General features: G+C 35.9%; 1 long non-coding RNA gene across 8 annotated transcripts in view; it reads right to left on the reverse strand.

Moving 5' to 3' along the window:
- LOC308188223 overlaps nucleotides 1-25,567 on the reverse strand; it is a 52,235-nt gene that overhangs the window by 14,699 nt on the left and 11,969 nt on the right. For 3 of the 8 annotated variants that reach the window (XR_013945271.1, XR_013945272.1, XR_013945273.1), the window contains exons 2-5: nucleotides 25,365-25,506; nucleotides 21,241-21,363; nucleotides 15,117-17,643; nucleotides 532-594 (exon numbers count right to left, since the gene is read on the reverse strand). This is a non-coding gene — a long non-coding RNA (uncharacterized lncRNA). The remainder of the gene's footprint in view (nucleotides 1-531; nucleotides 595-15,116; nucleotides 17,644-21,240; nucleotides 21,364-25,364; nucleotides 25,507-25,567) is intronic. The other 5 variants (XR_013945270.1, XR_013945267.1, XR_013945269.1 and 2 more) reach the window with 5 other exon arrangements.

The raw sequence follows: 25,567 nt of genomic DNA on the forward strand, positions 1-25,567 counted from the left end.
AAATTTTACTTTTATTTCTTTGATATGTCTTTGTCTTTTATGTCTCTGATTCTTGTCACAGGAAAAGCATGTCTGACATATTGTTTTAAAAGACTTAGTGCCTTGTGCAATGTAGTCAAAGAAATCAGCAGGCTAGGAATCTATGGGAATAAAATGTGAAGATCCATGAATAAGTCTTATTTTTTGACCCACAGTTTGAGCCTCCACTTTAACTGTTGAGGAGAGTTATGTGCTGTTTAACATGACAACTAGATTCCAAGGACCTGAAACAATATAAATGGCTATAGACTAAAAAAAAAAATAATGTATGAAAATTTGAAGGAAAAAGAATCCTTTATATGTCACTCTAGGTTCTCAAATAAAGACATACTCCATACATATTATCTCCTCTACCAGTGCTCATTGATTGACCTTTTTCTTTTCTTAACAAAAAATAAAAAAAAATGAAAAAAAAAAAAAAGAAATCTGAAAGACTATTAGGTTACCATTTTACAGATACATGTTCTTCTCAGCAAATGCCATCATATTTACCAAGTTACAGTCTTGTTCTTGATTAATTCACTCTTTTACTGTGACCAAATTATTTGCTTCATTCTGGAATAAAAATAAATAACTGTTTTTGCAAGAACAGCAAAACAATCACAAATGGTTAATAAACCATTTTTACCAAATAAAAAAAAAATTAAAAAAGTAAATATATTTTGACTTAAAATTGGAAATATTTTTACATAATTATCATATCATATGCATTAATAGCAGAATGTTTCTAGGTCTGATATTTTAATAATAAATTTCCCAATTACTTCAAAGAGAAATTCATCTTCTTTCTATTTTACGTAAGCTAACGAATCAGATACATGATCCCTTTTATATCTCCATTTTAATCTGTATTTAGGTATGCCATTAGTGTCAGAAAAATATAGCTCAAAGTGAGCGTAGCTCTCAAGCCAAAAGCATGTAACATTTCATATAAATGTCACAGGGCTGTCCACTCATTTTCAGATGATTAAAGTAGAAAGAGGATTGGCTAATAAAGAGCTTCTTTTTTAATATCTCGAGATAATAGTCATGGTTTGAAGTCACAAAGTGGAACATCAACTGCTTTTGTCTGTACAAATCACTTTGACTCATATAAGGTTTTGTCTGAGTCAAATTATGCACAAAAAAATTCTTGTCATAGCTGGAAAAATCTTGTTCAACCTCCTGGAGCACTTTTTCTCTGTAGTATTTATCACCTTGGTTGGTATGGAGTAGTAATTCTCAAGAGTACCTTAAAGTTACCATTTGCTCCACTGACACTTTAGAGAATATAGAAGTATACCGTAAATAGCAGACGAAATTCTATGTTGATAAATGCAAAATGTTGCCCATGGGGAAAAAAACAATCTTAAAATGCATGTAGACTGATGGATTCTGAAATAGTTATTACCACTGAGGAAAAAATCTTTGAGCTATAATGGACAATCTAAGAAAATGATCAGCAGCTGTCAAACAGGCAAGCAAAATGCTAAAAATATATTGGAAAAGGAACAGATAACAAAACAGGGAACATAATTATTTCAGTGTTTAATTCTATGGTGCATCTGGATCTTGCATACCATGTGTAGGTCTAGTTCTCACATCTCAGAACAGACTACAATAACCCTAGAAAATGTATGAAGAAAGGCAGTAAACTTCTTCAGAGATGTGTGGTGGGTTGACCCCAGCCAGCACATAAGCACCCACCCCATCACTCCTTATGCTCCCCACAGTGGGATGAGGGAGAGAATCAGAAGGGTGAAAGTTCCACACATAGGTTGAGATAGAGATAATTTAAGCAAAGCTACATGCACACAAAAAGCAAAATAGGGAATTCATTCACTGCTTCCCGTCAGCAGGCAGACGTTTAGCCACTTCCTGGAAAGTAAGACCTCATCACATGTAACAGTTACTTCAGAAGACAAATGTTATCCCCACTTCCTCCTCCTTTCTCCCAGTTTTTATTGCTGAGCATGACATCATATGGTATGGACTATTTCTTTTGTCAGTTGGGGTAAGCTGTCCAGGCTGCACCCCCCACAACTTCTTGTCTACCCCCAGCCTACTTGCTGCAGGGGCCGAGAAGGAAAAAAAAAAAAAAAAAAAAAAAAAGAACTAATTGCTATGCAAACTCTGCTCAAAAATATCCGAAATACTGGTGTGTTATCAACACTGGTTTAGACACAGATCCAGAACATAGTACTGTATATATAGTACTATATAGTACTGCTCTGAAGACAATTAACTCCATTCCAGCCAGATCCAATCAAGTAAAAAAAGGCTTCTGTATAAGAAACGACTACATAAACCAGACATTTTCAACCTGGAAGATCGAATACTAAGAGGGATAGAGTGAAGGCCTGTGAATTTATGAGAAGTAAGAGAAAAGGTGAATGAAGTGTCATTGTCTAGTCACAACACAAGCTTTAGGAGCATCAAGTTTAATGATCAAGTAGATGACTCAAAACAAGTAAAGGAGGAATTGTTTCACACAATACTGGAATTTGTAGCTACCAGTTGTGAATCCCAGAGTTTGCATTTATTCACAGAAGAATTATAAAGAATCATCAACGATAAAAAAATCCAACAGTAGTTAGTAAATGTAAAGGTATTTTGGTCAGATACTTATTTCCCTATACTTGCAGATCTGTGAAGGTAAAGGAAATATACCTGGGAAGAAGAATTCCCACATACTCTCCAAATTTATGTATTGTCACCTAGGTATCTACTTTTGATATTTTTGTATACAGGACTCTCCTCACTTTTGAAGATCAGATACCTTAGTTTTCTTTAGAAACAGTAAAGAAGGATAGTTTTAAAAGCAGTGAGGTATTCATTTTAATGACCTTTTAAAACATGACACTGTTTTCTTTCTCACCTATTTAGCCCATTACTCTTTAAGCTGAGTCACAAACAACAGCAAACACATTCATGCCATTCTCATGTCTCAATCCGTTTCCTCTCCTTTCCTTTCTCTATGGAAATATCAGCTTGCTATCATTTTTATTTTCACATAGTTACATAGTTACCTAGAGCTAATAGGAATAACACTTTTGCAAAGCCTAGATGAGAATGGGCACATGAGCTCCCTTTATAGCAGTATGACATCGATGCAGTGGACTGCAAATAACATTGAAAAGTTCAAAGTGAATGACCTGAAAAACATCTTAAATTTATTTCCGATCTGGTGGCTTCAGTACTTACGTGTAACAGGGGTAAGCCAAACAATAAAGGTCTTTGTCCCACAGAAGTCAGTCCTAATTAATTCATGAGAGTCCCATGACCTGTGGTATCCAGGATTTCTGTGATTTCTGACCTTAAAATATATGAAGCTCATGGTCTTCTTTTCTTTTTTTAATTAAATTGATGTGATTGTTTTGTCCCACATTCTGTTTCACCATAATAGCTACATTCCCTAAATACAGCTAACTGATTTTAAAACTGCCTGAAGTCAATCTGTACTGACCTTGTTATTGATGGTAATGACTGAACCCTGGTTACTAGAACAAGTTTGGGTATTGGCTTATATCAGTTTCATATAATGCAATCTCTTCAATAAAATACTCTTTCTTCCATACAGTTTCCTACTACTACTGAGTTCTCTGCTTGGAATCCATGACTGAATTAACAAGTGCACTGTGCAGATAATTGGCAGAGCTCTATTTCTGAAGTAGAACAAGAAGAAAACCAATTTGACGATATATTTGCACCTAGTCCAACCCTCTTTCTGCCCAAGCTAAGAATGTTGCTATTGATTTTAATAAAACAAGTAGACCATCTGACTGCTAGTGATGGTTTGACAGATCTTAAAATGACTACTGACTAGAATTCTAGTTCATTGGTCCAAACATAGTCTTGAGAAATAATGACCAAAAAAGATTGCATGTATGTTATTTAAAATAATAATAATAATAAAACTAAAAAAAAAAAATACAATAGCCAAAACCAAACTAGATTGGGGCTACCAATCCAGTTCCATGCAAAGGAACATTTATATCCCATAAAACAATCTTCCAAAGCGTTCGTCTTCTACTAGTCTCATCAGACAGACAAGAACTAAGCAATTAATTCATCTGTCTCCCATCTCTAGATCAGGAATAGAATACACGCTAAATGAAACCTGGACAATCATAGCTGTTGCTTTACCCTTGGTGTAGGAAAATGTTTGTTTCATATTGATGTCAAGGCACAGTTTTCCAAAACCATTAAGCATATTTTTGAGAAAGTCCACACCTAATGTTTTAAGGAGAAACAGTCACAATACAAATAAAATGTTGTTTAATTTACAATTCTTTTTCTAGACCTTTGTGTATATAAATGTTTCATTTGCAGTAATGTGTTACCTAGACCAATACAAATAAGATCTCACAGAACTTATTCACTTCAGCTAATAATTTCTGATTAATATTACTGTTTTGGCATATAGATCCATAAAATTAAAGACCAAAAAGGATCTGTTAGGTTATCTAAACTGTCTGCATATGACTGGTGATTAAATTGCAGACAGTCCTTTCCATAAATGAACAAAAAGCTCACATGTGACTACTGAATGTCTTCTTAAGAAGTCTTAATCTGAAGCTACAAAAAGGTGAAAAATCCACTAGTTGCTTTGGTAGAATATCAATCCACTCCTTCGTTCATCAACTTATGATTAATAATTTATATCTTACTTACAATCTGAGTTTGTTTGGCTTCATCTCCTATAAAAGGTCTTTTTGCTTGTATCTTTTTCACTTGTTTACAAAGTCTTTCATATCACTCTACTTCCCTCTCTGGGTATTTATGCATTATAATCACACCGTTTTCTCACCCTCTGTTTTAAAAAGCTAAATAGGCTAATTTTCTGAAGTGTTCCACTAATTGTATTATTTTTGGCTCTCCAACTACTTCACACTTTTTTTGTACTCTCCAGAATTACTCTGTATCTTTTTGAAAATCTGTGCATTAAAATGATCTCACTATTCTAATTAAGGTCTCAGTAGGTGCACTTATATACTGCATTATACAAAAGAGGGCCAAGGAATGAGCTTGAACACCAGTCATCTACCCTGACTGTTAATTCCTTCCCTGGATATGCTTTGGAATGCTCCAACCTGCCCCTTCAGGACAAAGCTGCTGTAGAGAAGGCCTTAAATAGCATGGATGTGAATTAGTCAGTCCACCTTGACCCCCGGGCACTGATATCATCACTAGCTCTCTTTTATTTATCTGCTCAGACAGAGGAATTAAAGCCACAGACAGAAGTAAAAATCTCTAATTCATAGCATTTCAGGATTATTGGCTTTTCTCTCCACAGCTTCATAATGGGAGCTCAAACTCAGTTTTTTATTTATTATGATCACTAGAAGACCTTTTCAAAAGGTTACATTAGAAACCTTTTCAAAGTGCAGTCCACAGATTTTAGCTAAACTCTTCATTTGTCATTTTGAAAGGGCTACATTTGTATCTGGCTGCACAGAGATACATGTTGTTGGAGAGGCCACAGATAAGAGCTCAAACTACCTGTCAAATTTCTGTGTTCCGTGCATTATTTTCTACTCCAGCAGTTTGCATGATTCTGCAAAATTTATCAGCAGGGCTTTTATATTTCCTTTCAAATTATTGACGGACATCTTGAAAACACTGGTCCTACCATTAACATCAATGAAATGTAATTAAAACTGTTCTTTTCAACGATCTTTTCCTCACTGATAACAGCTTTCCTAAAACACAGAATCAACATAGAGTGTATTTTGGTCATTCTGGATAATGATGCTCATTTAATCAGCATGTCAATAATATGAAGTTAATAGTTTTACACAACTCTAACTACATTCTGTCTACGTAGCTACAAATTTCAATCAAATATATATATCTGTTGGAGCATGAAATTAAAGGACCTAATTTCTCACATGGGCTAGCATTAACAGCTCTTTCCCTTCTTTAATGTCTTAGCAATTGTTTCAGCAATTACATATTTTATCTAGTAACTGTCTTGTGAAGGTATTTAAGATGAAAATAGAGCTCATACTCTTTCTCCTTCCTTTGTACATGACAATCCTGACCATTAAATGATTGCTATGCTCTCTATTGTAGGGCGATTATCCTTCGTATCAAGGCATAGCTTCAATATGATGGGTGGAGAGCATGTATAGACTTTATCCTGACAGGTGAAAGGGGTTGACTTTATCCCCTCAGGTGCTACAGAGAAATGAATCCGTTTCTTATTCCTGGTATGTATGCTCACTATAGCTATTTCTTAGAGCAGTAAAATATTACTGTTCTTGCCACCAAAATGGTTGGTTTTATTTTTAAGAGATTTTTTTAAGAGCTTTGTACCATCATTATCAACCTGTTGCTATGCAGAGGACAGTTACTTTCCTGCATTGTTATCAAGATGTGCAGCAAGTGGCATATGGGGCTTGTACCTGGGCTTGGCATTTAGTGGCTATCAGGATAGCTCTCCCAAAAGGATGATTTCAGGCTACCCACTGTTCAGAGTGCTGGCTATGTGGATTTCCTTCTCACGTGCCCCAAAGTTTGTGCACATGGATCCATATTGTTATGGGATGTGGGGCTCTGTAGGATCATGTCAATAAAACTTAGGCATGCCAGAGGTACACTTGAAAGTTTACAGCCTTGTATTGGCTCTTCCATGGTGAGCCTTAGCAGTTCTGCCCTATTAAAACTGGATGTGCAGAACTAAAGCTATATTTGGATTAGGAGCAATTTAGTCCCAGTGTTATCATCCTAACAACCATTTCTTAAGCAGTGTCTCCACTAACATCATATCTTCCAGCTCTTTCAAGTAAAATTAGCTAATTCAGCAAAAGCTCATTTTTGGCAGTACTACTGTTCATGTAATGGAAGCTTCTGCTATCAATCAAAAATTGTGTTCTTGATGACAATCACTATATTGGCAGAAGCTTTTGTAGCAGACATGGAATAAATTGCTTACACTGTGAAGTGCTTTGACAACCACAAACAGTTTGGGCCTAAATGTCTATAACACTATTGAAATGAGACTTGGACTTGAAAGGCATTTAAACATTTTTGAAGTTCTTACCTGGCACTTCATGTCAGGAAAAACAAAGAAAAACTGAGGACATTACATTTTAATTTTAATAGTGAGCTGGAATACTCCAATTGATTTTTCTTGATTGATTTTCAGCCTCAGTTCAACAGGCAGTCCTATGTGGATGAAAGAGCCAGGGTTTCATTTATCTACTGCCTGCAGCGCTTGATGCTGATTAAGCTGATGATTTACAACTTTGCAAAGTGTAAGTAAAATACTCAAAACATTTAATGTGTATACCTGCCTTAACCATCATAAATAACAGCACCAAGTGGTGAGCAATAAAGAATCAGACCCCAAGTGTCACACGCTTTCTTTCTGAACAACAGAATTAGCATGCTGACCCTTGAATGTTCTCCCAAATTTAGGAAATATTCTGTTCATTCTTATCACTCCAAAGCGCTCTGGAGTTAAGCGTTGTCAGTCCCACAGAAGTTTATGATTTTACATAACACAGAAATTACTGACTGCTTTTGCCTCAAGGATGTTCTTCTAACCTCTATTTTTATTACCATTTGTTCCTAGTTATTTAATGGACCTAGCATGTGTTACACAGAGAGGAATAGACCTTGAAGACAACACTTGCTTTACTGATTCTGCAAAAGTAAAGGAGGAAAGAACATGATGTATCACATAGGCCCAACAGACCATATAAATAGAAGATCACATCAAACCAGCATGTTCTCTCTACTATTGGAAAAAGCTATATGCAAGCAGCTGGGAGACATTAAAGGATAAACACTTTATTAGTGTATAGTGCTAAGTGTACATTCCATGGCCTTAACACTTTATGATGTGATCAAACAAAATGTCACAAGCAAAGCAGAGATGAGCTACTTTGGTATTTGGCCAAAAGACCTCCAAAGAACCCATCGCTACTGTGGGAAGCGCTATTAGCAATTTATGGGATGCCATTTTTCTCTGAGCAAGCATTGAAGTGTTATAAAAGGGGTGACTGCTTGCAAATTGTTGTCAGTATGTGAAGCAAAATTTGGTTACTGAGAACTTGTTCAGTGCAAGAGTCTTATCTTAGCACCAACTTTGTGAATTATTTTTACTTATGTAAATTTGCATGACTTTTCAGGCAAGCTTCAGTTCACATCAGTTTCATATCAATTCTGATCAAACTTGATGTGCAACAGGACAGAATGAATCAAAATCAGGCAAAACTAAGAATGGCAATGCAGTGGAATCACTTTTAACAAGTAATAGAATAAAGAAGATTACAATCCGAAAATAAAAATAATTTTAAAAAAAGATTATATAAGGGGAAAAATGAGTCAATAGGTAGATTATACTGATTTTGTATTGTAATATTTCTGATTAATATGAGCTATTTTCATAATAACATTTTGATCACCCAAAAATTGCTGGGGGGGGGGGGGGGTAGAGAATTGAAAAATTTTAAAATGACAGTCTATTGTGGTTTTTTTTCCAAATTATATTTTTAAACATATTAATTTGATGGTTCCAGTCTCTTGCACAGTTACCCAATAAACAAAGTGTCCCTCCAGTATGTGCAAGATCAAGGTTCAGAATTTTCCATTTGGCCCACTGTTCAGACCAATACTTTTATTCCTGCCTTTTGGAACATTCTGCAAAGGGTCATGTTCAGTTTCTCCCATGTACAAAAAGAAATTGTATCAATAGCAACTACATGTAGCATGGATCATGAAAATTAATATAATGCTCAACCTATTAGGTAAATGTCTACTTTACAGGGTCACTTGGTGTGAGATTTCATGTAGCAGCTTGCCACAGAAGTAAATAGGGAGCTTCTAGAAAGCAATTCACCTCATCATAAAGTAGGAAAAATATGCAGGTTATCCTTATAGATTTAACTGTATGATGAAAATACAGAATACAGTTCACCAACATTTCATTGTGTAAATGTATATGTCAATGTATGTATCTTAAGTCCCATAGTATCTTAAGATACCAGTTATGTCAAAGGAGATTATAGCCAATACAGAAAATGGAACCTATAGAGCGGTTCAGAGCTAATTAAAGTAGACAAATTGTTTTATTTTGCCATGTTTTAAAATAACATCCCCAGAATAATAAAATAGGTATAAAAGAGACCATCTTATTCTACCTGGAATCTGTTAAGATCTACATTTTCTTTAAAAGAAAAAAAAAAAGAGGAAAAAAAAAAAAAACTTTTGCTTCCAATCAGATTAATTCTTTGATTTGAAAACTAAAAATAAACTACTCATCAATCACTGTGCTTGACAGTCTTTCATCTAAATACAAGATTATCATGTTCTTTGTACCAATTCACTTAAAAGATTGTTGTATTTTGGTTTCAAGATCTACAGCTTTGTACCTATTTGCAAAGGTAGTTTGGATGAAATTCTTATTCTTTACTTCATTACTAATTACTATGGATTCACTTTTCGTACTAAAATCAAAAGAATACAGATGTATATAAACCTGATTTTGTAATGAGGTGGTTTTTCTTGCTTAAACTTTCTTCTACAGATTGTAAGCAATGAAACTAATTTGATGAAGGGCTTTATATGCTTTGTGAAAGTAAGTGACAGCTTGCTAAGGCACTTTGTTGGAAGCTACACTTGAATTACGATTATTTTTTACATTCATTGACATATTAACAAAAAAGATGATAAAGTGCTGAGATGAAAGACTAACATAATTCCATGTCATCCATCCAACTACCTGGGGGATAAATCATGGTTTCTCATTATATGGTATATTTCTTTATGACTATTAAATGAAATAAACAGTCAGTTTAAAAGCAACTTTATAGAAAAAACTCAGAGATGATGAGCAGCAAGTTGATCTTGGTGAGCACATTTCACCTTATGTTACTCATGGTTCTGGTAAAGACACAAATAGCTGAGTCTGATGATATGTTTTGATGTCAGTGCTATCAAAAAGAATCCTTTAACACACTTTGATTATATGGTAGCCAAGCAGTCTATTGATAATAGGTTTAACGGTGCCTTTTGACAGTCTTATGTAACCACCTCATTTGTTCAGAACATATTCGCAAACCAAAGCAATTCATATAAAGACCTTTCCTCCTTGTTCCATCTTGTTTACTCTCATTTAGTCACAGTTTTCTTCTCCACAAATTGCATTTTTCCTGTCTTTAGGATGCCTGACTCTTTTTATTAACACTCAGTAAACATCTCAGTTCTTTTATTCAGTTTCTTCTTACAGATATCACTTTTGACATCATGTCACTGAGTCCACTCAGTGTTCTGTTCCCTGCATCTTTTAATTAAAATCCTTTATACTGGTACGCCACAAAATTCAGTTCTCTTCCATACCGTTTTTTTGTTTTTTTTTTGTTTTTTTTTTTGTTATCTCAGCGTAAGCTGTTATACTAGGGCATAGCTTTTTGTATCATATGATGACACAATAATTTGGTCTTCTTTCTATGACTTGTTGACAAATCTTATTTCCATTTTATCATAGATAAAAGCAAATAAGTTGGCCCTACTGATATGAAAACAAAATCATTACAGGTTAGCAATTAATTTGCCCTGAAGAATTATTTGGTTTCGAACTTCTGTTTTTTCTTAAAGAAAAAAAAAAAAAAGAGAGAGAAAGGGAAAGGGAAAGGGAAAGGGAAAGGGAAAGGGAAAGGGAAAGGGAAAGGGAAAGGGAAAGGGAAAGGGAAAGGGAAAGGGAAAGGGAAAGGGAAAGGGAAAGGGAAAGGGAAAGGGAAAGGGAAAGGGAAAGGGAAAGGGAAAGGGAAAGGGAAAATAACATTTCAATTTCAAATGCTCATTTAAAACTGAAAGATTCATTTCCTCTTGTTTCTTAATCAGAATACTGGGCACATGTGTGTGGTTTTATTTGCTTCATTGCCACTGTTTATCTCAGATGTTTGATTCTTTGTTGCAACAGGATGCTGCATTGGCTTGGCTGATTCTTTTGTCTTCCATATTGATTAATAAGTGCTTTTGAGTTTGTCTTTCTAATTCAATCACTCAAAAACAGCAGCTTTTGCAAAGGCAAGCAAATGAGTTGACTAGGAAATTTTAATACTATGGTACAAAACCCCTGTTACAAAAATACCTAACTACCAACGTGTAAAGTTTCTCTTCTGAACTTAGAGATTCAAAATTACAAGTCCCTGATCAAGATACATTCAGAGAACATGCTTGTGGTCTCACTGAGAACAATACTTGACTAGGAATCCCAGGATTTGAGAACTGCTTCCATTTTGGGTGCCACTTGGTGGCTACTACTTTGATTCAAAGTAGAACTCCTCTTGGAAATGGACCCAGCCCAGGGCAGAGATGCAGCAATCTACTTGCATACTTCCAATAATATTAATTAAAGGGCAAAAATGAGCAAATAATTTCATACTATATACTATTGCTCTGCATGGGGAATCTCATAGCAGGTGAGATGGTATAGGTGCACCCCACCCCAAGCACCAAACTCTCAGTTGCTGTCTTCTGTTCTTGGGGTCAGCTATCACCTTCTTTTCTCTCTGATTACCCTATTTCAGGATCTTCTGTTCTATTCTAGAACAATGTCCTCTATTCATAACCATAAAGAAATACTGTTATAAGCTTTGTTTTTTATATGTACACCACCCTACCACATCTGCACCTTACACGCTTTGTAAAACCATTCAATTTCTGTTGCTTAAAACAAGTATTATGCCTGTATTAGTATGATATTTCAATGACTTAGTAAAAATTATTTATTTTTTTTTTTACAAAAAAAGGAAGAGTGCTGGGCCAGAATATGTGACCCACCAGCGGGCTGACAGCTCTCCTTACAACACTCACCAGGCTCTGTGAGCATTGGCCTGAATTTGTGCTTAGGATCCCATAGGAAGCAGAAGAATGAAAATTTATGCCCAGAGATTCAGCCTCTCTTTTTCCTCTAGACTGTGGGACCAAAGCACAATGACCTGTGCTGTTGCCTCCTGTTGCTGTGTCTCTTGATTCTACTATAGGGCCAACCCCTTCCCCTAGAGGGAAGCTGCAGAGATGGTCTTGAATGCCCCTGTGCCACTTCCCATGGACACAGAATCACCAGATGTGGGAGGCAGAAAGGCCATTTCCAAATCATAGTGAGAAGGAATATTGAAGTTAAGCCTTTTGTCAGCACAACAAGTCTGGGAGCAAGATACACATTACACACTCTTCATTTCATAGCAAGACCATGACAGCTTGCTGTTACCTCATACCATGCTTCTGCACTCACTACACCAACAAACTTCCTGTATGAAAATCAGCACTGCCTTGATATCATGTGTCAATCTGCAAGCCACTTATCTGAGGGTACTTTATTCCAGTGTGATTCAAGTAAAATGAGGCAGGACATACAGTAAATGGAGAACAGTGCCTACACTGCCACGGCATTAAGAAAACATCCCCATAAAATAATTGTTATGTCAAAAAAAGTCTTTTCATCCATGTCCTTTTGAGGACAGCAACCCTGTGACAATAATGTTTGGCATTAATCAACATAGAATGACGACTAGTTTCCCCCAGAATGGATGTATACTGATGTAGTTGCTGGAGCTGAGAGCAGTCTTTGAAAAGCTTTAGAATACCATAATGCATTCAGTTTTTCAAATACTTCTGCACCATGTATTTTCCCTTTCATAACTAGTTACCCTCAAGAACTGCCACATGATAATTCTGCATCTAGAAAATTCAGAGCTTTCTTGGGTTTAAATGAAATCTCAGTGATGACATTTCATTTGACAATTTACAGAGAACTATCCAGCCGAATTCAGTTTATTATTTATCGTCTATACCAGTGATTTTAATAGTGGTTTGGAAAATGTGTTACAAAGAAGGAGAAAGCAAAAAATATGCTTATTTGTATAGGAATTATGTATCAACCTCACAGGCATCATTAACTAACTCCTTGTGAAAATAGCTGGGTTTTTTTAACCATTTAGAAAACATGAGACGAATCACATTCTGGCAGTTTATCCTCCTCCTTTGGAGGCAGAGGATCAAAGAATAATGATCCTCCCATCTAGCTTCTAAGTAGACAAAAGTGGCTGGAGTGAGCACACCCTTAGCAAACTTTCTCTAGATTCAAAAAATCAAAACTAGTGTAATTACTTCTTATTGTATTTTGTTCATTTCTCTTTAAAAAACATTGGCTACATGTCTTTAATATTACAAGTGTTATTACAATATTACAGAAGAATTCATTATCTGTTAACTATTTTCTAAAACTGCTTGTGGGAGAATTTATCTCACATGACATTTGCAGTCTAAGCCAAAGAGTCTAGTATAAATGATCATTTAGACAATGGGGAAAAAAATGAGAGATCTTCATCTTTGAAATGGACACTTACTTGCCCATATACTACAGGAAGAACCTTATGTAGATGAGTCTTACCTTGTGTAGATAAGACTTACAAATGAATCTAAACCTCAGTGATCATATCATGGCTGTACCTTTGTCATCTGTATCTACAGGACATAGGTACTCACCAAGTACATTTATTTTCTGTTCATTTAAGTGAACTATTTCTGACAAATATATATTCCATTGCTGGAAAGTTGCAAAGAGATCTGTTTTTTCTCTCTGATGAGTTTTTTAAACTTTTCATACCATTAAATTCATTTAAAATGAAAATGTTTAAAAAAAATAAAGCCACCTGTACTAAAATTTGCTGTCAGTTGCTGCCTGTTTTTTAAAGTATTGGTTTAGATTTTGCATGGGAGAGAGAGCTAAGTATTTTTTCTGCTGAATATAATTGAATAGAAATCATAGCTATAACTACATGTCTGCTCCAAAGTCTCTTTAACACAAAGGAGACAATCTCATTTAGGATTCATTTTTAAGCATTTCTCAAAAGTCTGCCTTTAAGTAACGATGGACTCTTTCAGTGATAATTGAGGCTAAATTTGCAAATATGACTTCTGTATCTTTATACAAATGTGCTTAAGTACATCTTACTTTCAAATAACTTTAATTTGCAAGTGTCAGTTTCCACTTGAAATTTGGTATCTGGCCATTTGTATGTAGTTGTTCATGCAGCTGAGAGCTTCCAGCAAGAGATGGTTATTTCTGCAGCTTTCTGTGTGTAACCACGTGATATCACAGTAGTGACCTTTACAATTTCTCTAATATTTTAAAAGATTCTTACACAGAGTGTTGCAGAACTACAGCCTTAACCAAGATCCCTCATGCCTCTAGAGACCTCTGTGGTATGATAAATCACATCATTTCTGTTAGTATGCTGCTACTTTGTTTTGTTGCTTCTGTGTTGGGACAACCAATTAAAACCTACTGATAGGTTTAACACCCCATGCAAAAAGACATACAGAAAAAAAGCAGAACTACCATCTCCACATGTCAGCTGCTGTAAAGCACTATTTGCCTGTTTATCACACCCTTTTTGACATAAACCAAAAAAAAAAAACTTTGCAGAAGCTTTACTTTTTTTTCATTCAGTGATTTTTCCCCTATCCCATCACATTCATGACCCATCAGTCAAGACTTCCAGCAGTTTCAGAAGGCATATAGTAATGTAGATGAAAAAGCTGCTGCAATGACAGATAAAATTAATGTCAAGAAACTTGCACGCATTAAAAAAAAAAAGCATTCATTCATCTTTCTATTTTTTTATTCATTCCATATAGACAGCTATCTTCCATTTTTGATCTTGAAGTTTAGAGGATTAAAAATAACGAGGGAAAATGCCGTTATCTTTCTGCCTCTGAACTTCATTATTTAAGATAATGGAACTATGTCTTCCACAGAGGTTACTATCTGTAGTTCTGTTCTTGTTATCTGCACTTGCTGCATTGTAATGCATGAGGTTTTCCAGAAAACATTTAATTGCCTTATTTAATGTGCGCTAGCCTGCCAGTCCAAAAAGCCAAGGAAAATATTTGATGATTACTGAAGTTATTTACATCAATTATTCTGATCTTTACATCATCAAAATATTTATACCCTAAAACCAGCATATCCTGCTTAACTCAAAGTCTCACTGCAGTCAGACTGTCACACCTCAAGAGCCAGCATAGGTTTCCACAGAAGTGTAATAAAGAATCGGAACGGAAGGAAAAGGTTTACTCACCTGAAACACTGTGCCATGCTATGCGGCACCGAATCGCCCAGTGACAACTTTTAAAACATGGAACAGTCTTGAGGAATAGTTCAAAATATTAGTTAGTTGAAAGCAGTTGATAAAATAGTTCCTGTATGGCTAAGTTTGATAATAAAACTAAGTTTATAGCACCTTTAAAACAAAAATTTCTGTAAGAACTAAAATAACAAAGCTTGGTTACTGTGTATGACTGCAGAAGATATCAAAAAAAACAAATATTTTAGGATTGAAATTTTAAAAGTGTACTATTTTAAGATATCTATGTCAAACCATAATGAATCAATCAGCAGATTCACACAATAGGCATGCATGCCTACCACACAACTGAAGTATAAGCTTTATTTCTTAGAAAATTTAGACAAAACAAACAAACAAACAAAGAAAACAGTAGCATCTTCCAGTGAAATTATTGTAATCTCTTTATGCAACACGTTGTTCCTGATTAAATGGGTGGTATATAATGCAGAGAGGAGAATGAAAGAGAAATGTGGAACTTTGCTGGTGACTGGCAATTCAAAAGATTCAAGAAAATTCAATGGAGAAAGGAAAAAAAATCTAAAAGGGGAATGACTACAGACTGGTTACCTGTGGATGTTATCAGCACAAATGGTGCTTATCCATAAGAAAAAACTTGCATTGCTCACACTGCACATATGCAGTTTTGGCAAAGTGCTTTATATATCAATTATTCTTTGAAGAGAATAATTTTGAAATATTACTATTCAATAATATAGCAGCCAATATGGCTAAAAATATAGAAAACAGATTTAATAAACCATCAGTTGAACAAATATATATATGTATGACAGAGCTCAACTACTTCCAACAAATGTATCTATTTAAAAAAAGAAAATAAAATTTTTCTTTCATTCTTCTTTTCCTAGAAACATTGATTAGATTTTGTAACAGTATTTTAATATCAAGTGAACACTCCTGGGATACGTGAGCAATAGTCAAAGGAATCCCATAATGGAGGGCATTTATTTTACCGCATCACAGTGAATTGCAATTTGGCCATCAACATATTAAATTTGAACATTCATGTACATACTGAGAATTACATACTTGCAATAACAGAATTTTTCACCTACTACCTGGAAACTAATTTATATTTCAAAAGACAGGTGGCTCACTGAAAAAAAGAAAATATTATTGCCCCCTAGATCAGAAAAATGCATATGCTGATATATCTTTATTTTTTTTTTCACAAATTGAATATATCTTAGAAATGTAACTTTTCTGCCAGGCACTTACTGACAGAACACAGTTTTTCCAATTTTTTTTAAAGCTAAAAAAATAAAGATAAGTGAATAAAAATATTTACATAAATATATTTTATAATTAGGGGAAAAAAATCAACAGTATAACATCTTGGAAAATGCACATATTCTCTGAAAAGCAAAATACCTTTCAGGATATACATCTAGTTTATACACAGGGAATATAAGCTCTTTTTCTTTAGCTGTATGTAACTGCTCAAGTAGTGAGCTGTTACTGAAACTCAAGCTCAGCAGAGCCCAAGTGGCAGACAGTGTGTTAATGATTTTTAATACAACTTACTCTGACTTCATGCTATTGGGCTAAGAGGTCCCAGTAGGGTCTGCCCAATTTGATCATGTGTTTTCACTCCCTGTTCTTCATGCTGACCAGGTTGATTAACTCATCCCACATTCTTACTATATCAGATGTGACTTGGACTAGCCATGAAGTTCCCCGCTATCTCGGCTTGCTGTGAGATCCTGCTCACTGTGTTCTGTGCTAGTCCTTCCCACTGTCACTTTCCCCACTAGCTGTGTGCATTGCTTAGGACTGCTAAACCAAATGACATGCACATCTTCACATCATTTTGTTTCTTAGGAGTGGTATAGCTGTGAAGGGGGAGCACAACCAGCCTAAGTAAATCTTTCAAAAAAACTCACTGAACTTCTTGCATTCTCACGTATGTGCTACAAAGCTGTGCCATCGGATTAAGGTATCTGTTTCTCTCATTTTACATGGAGAACAGTAGGCTTCTCTGCATTTCACCATCTTCATAGAATCATAGAATGCTTTGGGTTGGAAGGGACCTTAAAGATCATCTAGTTCCAACCCCCCTGCCATGGGACACCTCCCACTGGACCAGGTTGTTCAAATCCCCATCCAACCTGGCCTTGAACACTTCCAGGAATGGGACATCCACAACTTTTCTGGGCAGCCTGTGCCAGTGCCTCACCACCCTTTAAGTAAAGAATTTCTTCTTAATATCTGCCCTTTTTTGGGTAGATCTTAATCTCACATTTTCTCCAACTTTTTAATTGGCTTTAACAGAATCACCTTCAGATGTTTCAAAGCCCATAAATCAACCTGTTCCAGTGTGCCTGTTGGACTGTTCTGGATGAGTTTCCTTACCAGAGTTTGAAAACCCTTACAAGCTTCCATGTCAGTGAAACTCATGCAGAAACCAATCTTCTTCCTCAGACTTCAAGCTGCCAGGTTTACCCAGGCTCATTCTTGAACTCTGTGGGGAAAAAAATGCAGATAGTCTTTTTAAAACTGGTACTTTCTATGGAAATTAACAGGTATCAGAAGGTCTTCGGGTGATTTCAGTTTTATCAGTTGGCTGGAGACATGTGAGTACAGTCCAGATTCACAGCTAGAGATGAATTTCACTATGGAAATGCATATGGAAACATAGTTATGATGAAAGTTACTCCGAATTTTGATTTATATCAACTGAAACAAGGAATATGTTCACAAGTTGTGTACTGAATGATAAACTTCTGTCAGGTAGCTGTTTTTATCTCACTGCCATCTTAAGAATAATCATGTGAATTAAAAGGCAAGGCAATTTAGTTTTAGAAAAAAAAATGAAAGCTATATAAATCAATATACAAAATGCACAAAAATGTGAATCAATTTCTTGCATGAAAGACATGTCACCAGACGAGTAACCAAGCAATGAAACCATGAAACCACTGTTGCAAAATGATGGCTAGAGCAGGAAAATGAACTTCTTCACAGTGTCATGCCACCTGGACAGCACAGCAGAAAATACTCTTTTCATCTTACACTGAATCCAGACACTCCATAAACAGACTTGATGTTGTTTTTCTTTTGGTTTATGCTCATTTTTCCTCATGACTATTTTTTTTATTATTATTATTTTTCTCATCTCCTCCCTCTCTGAACAGCTGTAAAAAAAATTTAAAAAAAAATACTGCTGATAACTTCATGAATGAGGATATCATCGAATATTCTTGCTGCACAGGAATTTGTACTGAGGGGATAAAATCAATAACAGGAAAAAAAAAAAAGTGGACTCATGGTGTGAAGCGTGCATTTAGGGCATAGTAATAGAAGCTAAATGGGTACCCTGCAGCATCCACTTTGATTCCCAGAACAAACTTAGGCATTTTTGCCTGTTTCAGTAGAAATGATTATCAATAAGGCAAGTCCTCTAAGCTGAAGAAACAGCTACATGCTCTGCTGCTGTGTTTTGAGGATGCCTGCAAAATGGTGGGAAAACATTCTCTGAACTCTCTTGTGAGCTCACGGTATTTCACAGAGAGCATGCCTCTAAATGTTGTCTGCTTTGAAAAGCATGCCGTGCCTTCAATGTCTAGCATACTTGCTCTCATTTTGGGTTGTGCTCTATGCTATTTTTCTGGGCAAAGGAAGGATGTGTTGCCTAAATGAGTAGAAGGTAGGTCCTGAAGTTTTAATTTCTTTTCAGTACACAAATGTAGTTAAATCAGTTATTAAAAAACTACAGTTTACAATATTAAGCCAGTTGCCCAACAGAAATATGCTTGGCCACTTTTCAACTCTGCAAGAAAACCTTGCAGCAATGACTATGCAGCTGGATGAATACTCAAGCTGACATGGTGAAGCTTTTGAAAAAACTTAGCCACAGCTTTCGGAGTACTATCCCAAAATGGATGAGACAAATACTTGGCTGCACATTAGGTCTGCATCTTTCACCATTCCCCCCCTGTCAAAGGACAAGCAGACAAACCTCTCTGCTGACAGTCAGCTTAAGTAAGTGTTTTCACCAAACCTTTGGCAAACTGCTTAATGAGCTGGACAGAGGAACACCTAGGCTGGTTTTGGAACAAACAACACCATTGGAATGCTGTTTATTTTTTACTTAGCAATAACACCAAGTGCTATGCACAATTGTAGGTGCAAAAATATCTGCAACAAAAAATTACTTCAGGTTTTCTTACTATCTCAGGTACACAGTAAATCTGAATAAATCTGTGACCATACATATAGACAAATACATCTTTCAAATTTTAATAGACTTATTATGATCCTACATCCAATTGGATATAAGGTAGTGTAGATTATCTACAAATTACCTGAGTTTGAAAATGCACCATGTTAGGAATTTGATAACTCATCAGTTCTCCTCTCAAGTGGAAGAATTAGAAACATATACAGAAACACATCAAACCACCATATTCCCTCTACTTTAGGCCAAGCTTCCATTGTTCACTTTCTTCTTTTTCACTGAACTTCTATTGGAGAATATTTGCACTGAGGTTAGAAAGCTAGTGACTCAGTATCTGTTATCAGCCGATTAAAGAAAGAAGCTTCTCCAAATAGTGATATAAAAGTACTTAAATTGGGGTTCCATTATAAATCCTCTGGATTTATGAGCAGCCAAATAAATAGATAGATAAATAAGATCTGCTTGTACAGAAAATTTACATCCTGCAACAATATTTTATCTTATTTGCTTCATCCAGGATGGGAGGAAAAACAACTACAGAACTGAAAAAAAAAAAAAAAAAAAACAAGCAGAGAAAGTAAATGCTGAGAACAGATGGCTGGTATTAAAGGTCCAAGTCAGGTCAGGGCTTTTGGCAACACTTTCTCATCAGAGATAATATGTGTTTACATGGCTTAGAGAGAGTTTTGGTATCCTGGGTTCCTCAATGACAGAAATACAATCAGACAATATCCTTTCCTATTTTACAGAAAAACATGCTGATGCATAGCTCTGAGAAACTTATACCCCAAAAATTTCAGGAGACAAGATAGTTTACTGAGATTCCCATTCTTATCCAAACATAAGCTTTCTCTGATACTAGCTAGAAGCAAGAACTATTACTTTCCAATGAAAATATCTTTGTATCTTCCTGATTGCAAAGAAGCCTATGTGTTTGGAAAGGAGGTGGAATCAGTAATATTCCTCTGTCACACCCTCTGCCTGTGTCACTGGTCTCTTGATCATCACAGCCAGACTATACCTTCTCATCTGAAATAACATTACTCTCTCTCCAAGGAGTTTCACCATCTTCATTGTGCTCATCTGCAGAATAGTTTCTACACAAAAGAGGTAAAAACTTCCTACGAATGCAAGAAAAGCATTATTTTTGTTATGTATGGTGCCATCTCTGACACCCCTGGAACTGAACTGTAGAGGGACTGTGCTGTCACAATGTCTTATACTAGGTAAGAGAAAAAAAAAATTAAAAAAACAAAAAATTAGCCTTGTGACTCCCTATCAGGTATTGAACTGATTCAAGTCTATTTAGTGCTAGGCAGCTGAACCATGCTAGGCAGCTGAACTCCACCACAACTGCTCTCTCAGTGTGACATCATACGGTATGGAATATCCCTTTGGTTGGTTTAAGTCAGCTGCACTGGTGAGGTTCCTTTCTCACTTTTTTGCCCACGCCCTAGGAGGGCTAGAGAGAGTCCTGATGCTGTGCCAGCACTGCTCAGCAGCAGACACAACACTGGTGTGATACCACTGCTGTTCTAGCTGCAAGTGCAGAGCATAGCACTGTATGGGCTGCTGCAGGGAAAGTTAACAACCCAGCCAGACCCAGTACAACAAGATGTGGAAAAACAGCAAGAAAAGTTTAGGAAAGTTTGAAGTTTTATCACTCAGTACAAGCTCAAGTCAAGCTACAGTCTCTCTTCTGATACTGGTTAAAGTGTGCTTAGTTCCCAGATAATCTGTCACTGACACCTGTATATCACACAGTTCTATCTGCTGAACTAATCAGTTCCTCTCAGTCCTTGAACTGCAAGTCTGAATTTAGAGAATCATCAAGTGTGTCTTACATTCACAAAATAAAGGAAACATAAAATAAACTTGCACCTGAAACTTTTCCATTTATGTTTCTCAGTTGTCTCAGGCTTCAAAGAAAAAATGGAGAAGGTAAGATTGTTCTTTGATTGTGTTTTGCCACGGCAGATGATAATATTCAGGGAAGTCTGACTCCTGGGAAGCAAAGAAAAACATAACATTCATAGTTCTTTCAAGAATGTAATTACAGTTCCTTTCTGCTACTGTAAAAAAAAAAAATGCACACCTTCCACTTCAGGACTGCAGATCAGACACAGAAACAAGTATATTATAAAGTGACAGGAGTGGAAAATGTTCTCTTTCTATGCACATTTGCTTTCATCCTTACTTGTATATTGTCACTGTTACTGAAAACACTAAACTAAGCAGGCAATCACAGCTTGTTTGCCCCAGAGTTTGAAGTTTAAGATAACATTTTTTTTTCTGAGATTATTTTTTATTATTATTATTATTTAACTTGAGATGTGTTTAACACTTCATCTCCTCCTCTTCTGTTATACACAAGTTAGATACACAAGTTAGATTATCAATGGTTTAAGAGTTACTCCAAACCTTTTAAAAGAAACCTCTATCTGAAGTCCCACAAACAAAAAATGGCATCCCCTTTATATTTTATGCAAAGTTCTCTCCAAGATTGCAGTAACTTTTATGTTATTTTAATGCATTGGGCTCATTGGCTTCTATTGCTAAAAAAAAAAAAAAGCTTTCTTGAATCTCATACCCTGAGGCAAGACAAAAAAAGTAGTTAAGACTATGGGATTCAGATGCCGCTGTGCCAGCACAGCTTAGCAGACCAGACACTAGCTGATGAAATGGCCCTTTATGCAAGGAGGATTTCAAGCTGCATGAAACATTTCTTCTTCTGTTACAAAAGCTTATCAGGTTCCAGAGGTTTTAAAAAGTCCACATGGGAAATTCAATTTATATAGAGGCACTTTAATCAATTATGTCAAAAAAGGCTCCAAAAGAGTGAAAACGTACCCAAGTGAACAATATCCTACACAAAACAATGAAGGAAACTAAGTATCTGTGGAGCTGCTGGGGCAGATCTGAAGGTCAGGACTCCTCTGCTGTTGTGGGTATTTACACTATTTACACAATATGCTTACAGATGCAGTCATCCATGCATGATTTTTGAATTAACAGCAAAGAAAGCTGGGAGCTAATCAAATGCTAGGTGTTTGGAACAGAGTGATAAAAGCTCATCATTACATTCAAAATCCAGATCACAGTTAACCTATCATAGGCCATACTGGAATCACAGAAAGTAAAATTTGCAAACATTTTATTCTGGTCTCATCATCAGACTGACAGTACCAAAGAGACTGACTGAGTCCTACTGTTGAAAGCCAGAAAACAACTATTGTGAAACCGTAGACAACAAAAGGGAACTTGGATTATAGCAATGACGTTAACACCACCAAAACAAACTAAATCCAATGCAGTAATTTTCTATTAATTGATTAACTGTTAAAATAAATAGGTATTTTTGAACTATTGCTAAAGAGAATGAAACTAATTGTGAGAGGATTTCATGCCACAATAATAATTGCAAATAGAGAGAAGATACAGTATTTTATCTTATGTGGAGACCAGAAGAGAATATTGATAGATGCTTAAATCATCTCCAAGATGATCAATATATATTATGAGAGATGCATAGTTCATCATTCCTCTTGACTAACAGGAGTAATAAAATACTCGATAGATAGGTGTAAACCCTGAAATACTACTCTTCTAGGGTATAAATATGCCTCCTGTAAAAGAACAGGTCCCCATTTTACCAAATGGATTATCAGAAGTCAATTCATTCATGGCAGTAAGTCCATTTTAAGTAAATGATGTATGTCATCTGGGCAGAGGAAGCTACTAGGCCTCATTTAAAATGGGCAATTGAGCCCTTATGGGCCACCAAAAGAGAGTCTACATTTCCAATGACTGCCTGCACTTAATTTACTCAGTTAATTAGTAAAAACTTGAACTGAACACCAATCTCGTGTATAAGATGGTACACTGGAATGACACCTATCTTACATCTCCTGTAGTTGTTCCCTTCCTTCCACGAATCTATTGCACTCATCAGATATATCCTTATTTCCAAAGGCTTACAAATGCACATGAACATTTACAAGTATAAAGCAAGGGTCTGGGCAAACAAAGGTATTGCAGGATAAATATGCAACATTTTATTTATTAAAACTTCATTATGAAGTCTGAAAAATACCCCTTCAAACTGTTAACTTCCATTCAGGAAGGGAAGAGGAGATGCTTCATAACTTAAAAAAAAAAAAAATCTGGGCTGTTGACTGAAAGTATGCACTGAGCAGTGCTAGCCTACCAGGGCAGCAAGCAATCTGCCCTGAACTGACTCAAGCAGCACCTACTGCCAACACCCATAAAAAAGAGATCCTAGTGTGTTTGTTATTTAATCAGCAGCCATGCACCTTGTGTTGACTGTATAACACTGCTCAACAAATGAATGTTAGCTTTGCCCTGAAGAAAGCAATACAGTGGGACATAAAATTAATAATAAATGTCAGTACATATGAGTAATAAATAGATTTTAATGTTTTCAGCTCCTTAGAGGAAAAAAAAAATCAATTTCCATGTAAAAGTTGAAAACACCCCAACATTTTCAGCTACAAACAAAAAGCAGTCGTAACTCTTTCACCTAAAATGGCTTATAATCCTTTCATAGACTTTTTTTTTCTGAATTCTTATAACTTTAGTGTAGCACAGAACAGCCTCGTGATCAGATGATCTATAAATAAATTCGTGAATAAGTAATGCATAATACTTTACTTTTTTAGTGTACTGCCCAAACACAAAAGATGACGGTGTGCGGTTGAGGTCGATTTGAAGAAAAAAGCTGGAGAAATAGAGCCTACTTATACTTGGTAAAGAAATGCCTTGGCAGATGGAAGTGTGCCCTGACAGACTTCCAGAAGGCTCCTATCCCTCTGCATTATCTTTTGTTTGCACTGCAATTTAGATCTGTTCTGCTCTAGCTTCGGTATACACAACAAACCTATCTTCGTCTCTGAATTCCTCAGATCAGGAACTATGTCCCACAGGGCATCTTATCTACCAAATTCATACAACATAGCTTCTGAATCAGTGTAATTAAGCAAAGGTATCTGTTGACTGTGACCACTGGCATTAAGGGAATAGAAAATAGATGTAAGGCAACAGAGACCTACAAGGGAAACAGAACAGAAAAGATAAGGCAGCAAGTAAAATCCACCTCCCCGAAACTGAAAGAGGGAGACACCAGGCCCCGGAGGCCGAAGTGTTCAGTTTTGAAGTTAGAAAGCCAAAGCCAAAGAGAACTTCTCAGAGATGTTGCCTAGGGAAATCTGTGTAAATCAGGTGTTGAATCTATTCCACAAAGAGCTTTGATAATTGAAGAAAAAGTTTTAAAGCTTTTATTGTTTTCCTCACTGAGGTGCTGCCAATAGTTAGCAATAAATAGTTAGCAATAAAAGCTTCCCAGAACCATTTCTGTCCAATTTCTGTTAAGTTTCATGTTACAGCAGGACTTAGGGCAAAAATTAACTATTCTTTTCCACCTCTACTCTTTGATAATTATAAACAAGGATGAAAAAATCACTAGGAAAATACATGTATATACATGCACATTTGATGGATGTGTTACTCTGAGGCTCCTGATTATCTGTCCAAGAACATGGATAGATTATCATCCACTTCAACAGCTAAAAACTGCACCAGGGGCTGAGACAAAGACCTTGTAGGAAGAAAAAAGATGAAATGCTAGCCCAGAAGAACATTTTAGAAAACAAAATAACAATCCTCATACATAACGTAAAAACTTGTCAATTACAATGTCAAAATATTTGTCCTTCAAAACAATTTTGAAGAGCTATGGTTTCATAAACTCTTTGCAGAACAATGTGGAGTGACTTAGCAAGCATGGCAGCACCATCCCCAACTTTTACTTCACCAGCTGCTTACAACACACTTGCAAGGATCTGATCTGATTCTCCCCCTTTGATTACAGAATTGAAACATGTCATTTAAAGTGCTTTTGTTTTCTCTGGTGAAATTTGCTCAGGAGGAAAGATTAAATTTTTGGTTTAGCAACCTTTTCATTGTAACTTGTTTTACAGAACACTTACCTTTTTTTCCAAAAAACTAACTGATGGAGTCCTTCTTCATCTCCTCTTCTTTCCTCTTCTTTCTTTTACTTCAGTCTAAAAATAGCTAAATAATTTTTCCATACAACTATGACACTCAAAGATAGGTTCAGGAAAACAGCACCTACAATAGAAGGAATGATTTGTAATTCTCACATGTTCAAGCATATTGTATCCAACAGGCT

Source organism: Anser brachyrhynchus (genome assembly GCF_964034855.1).
Source record: "Anser brachyrhynchus genome assembly, chromosome: 1".
NCBI lineage: Eukaryota > Metazoa > Chordata > Aves > Anseriformes > Anatidae > Anser > Anser brachyrhynchus.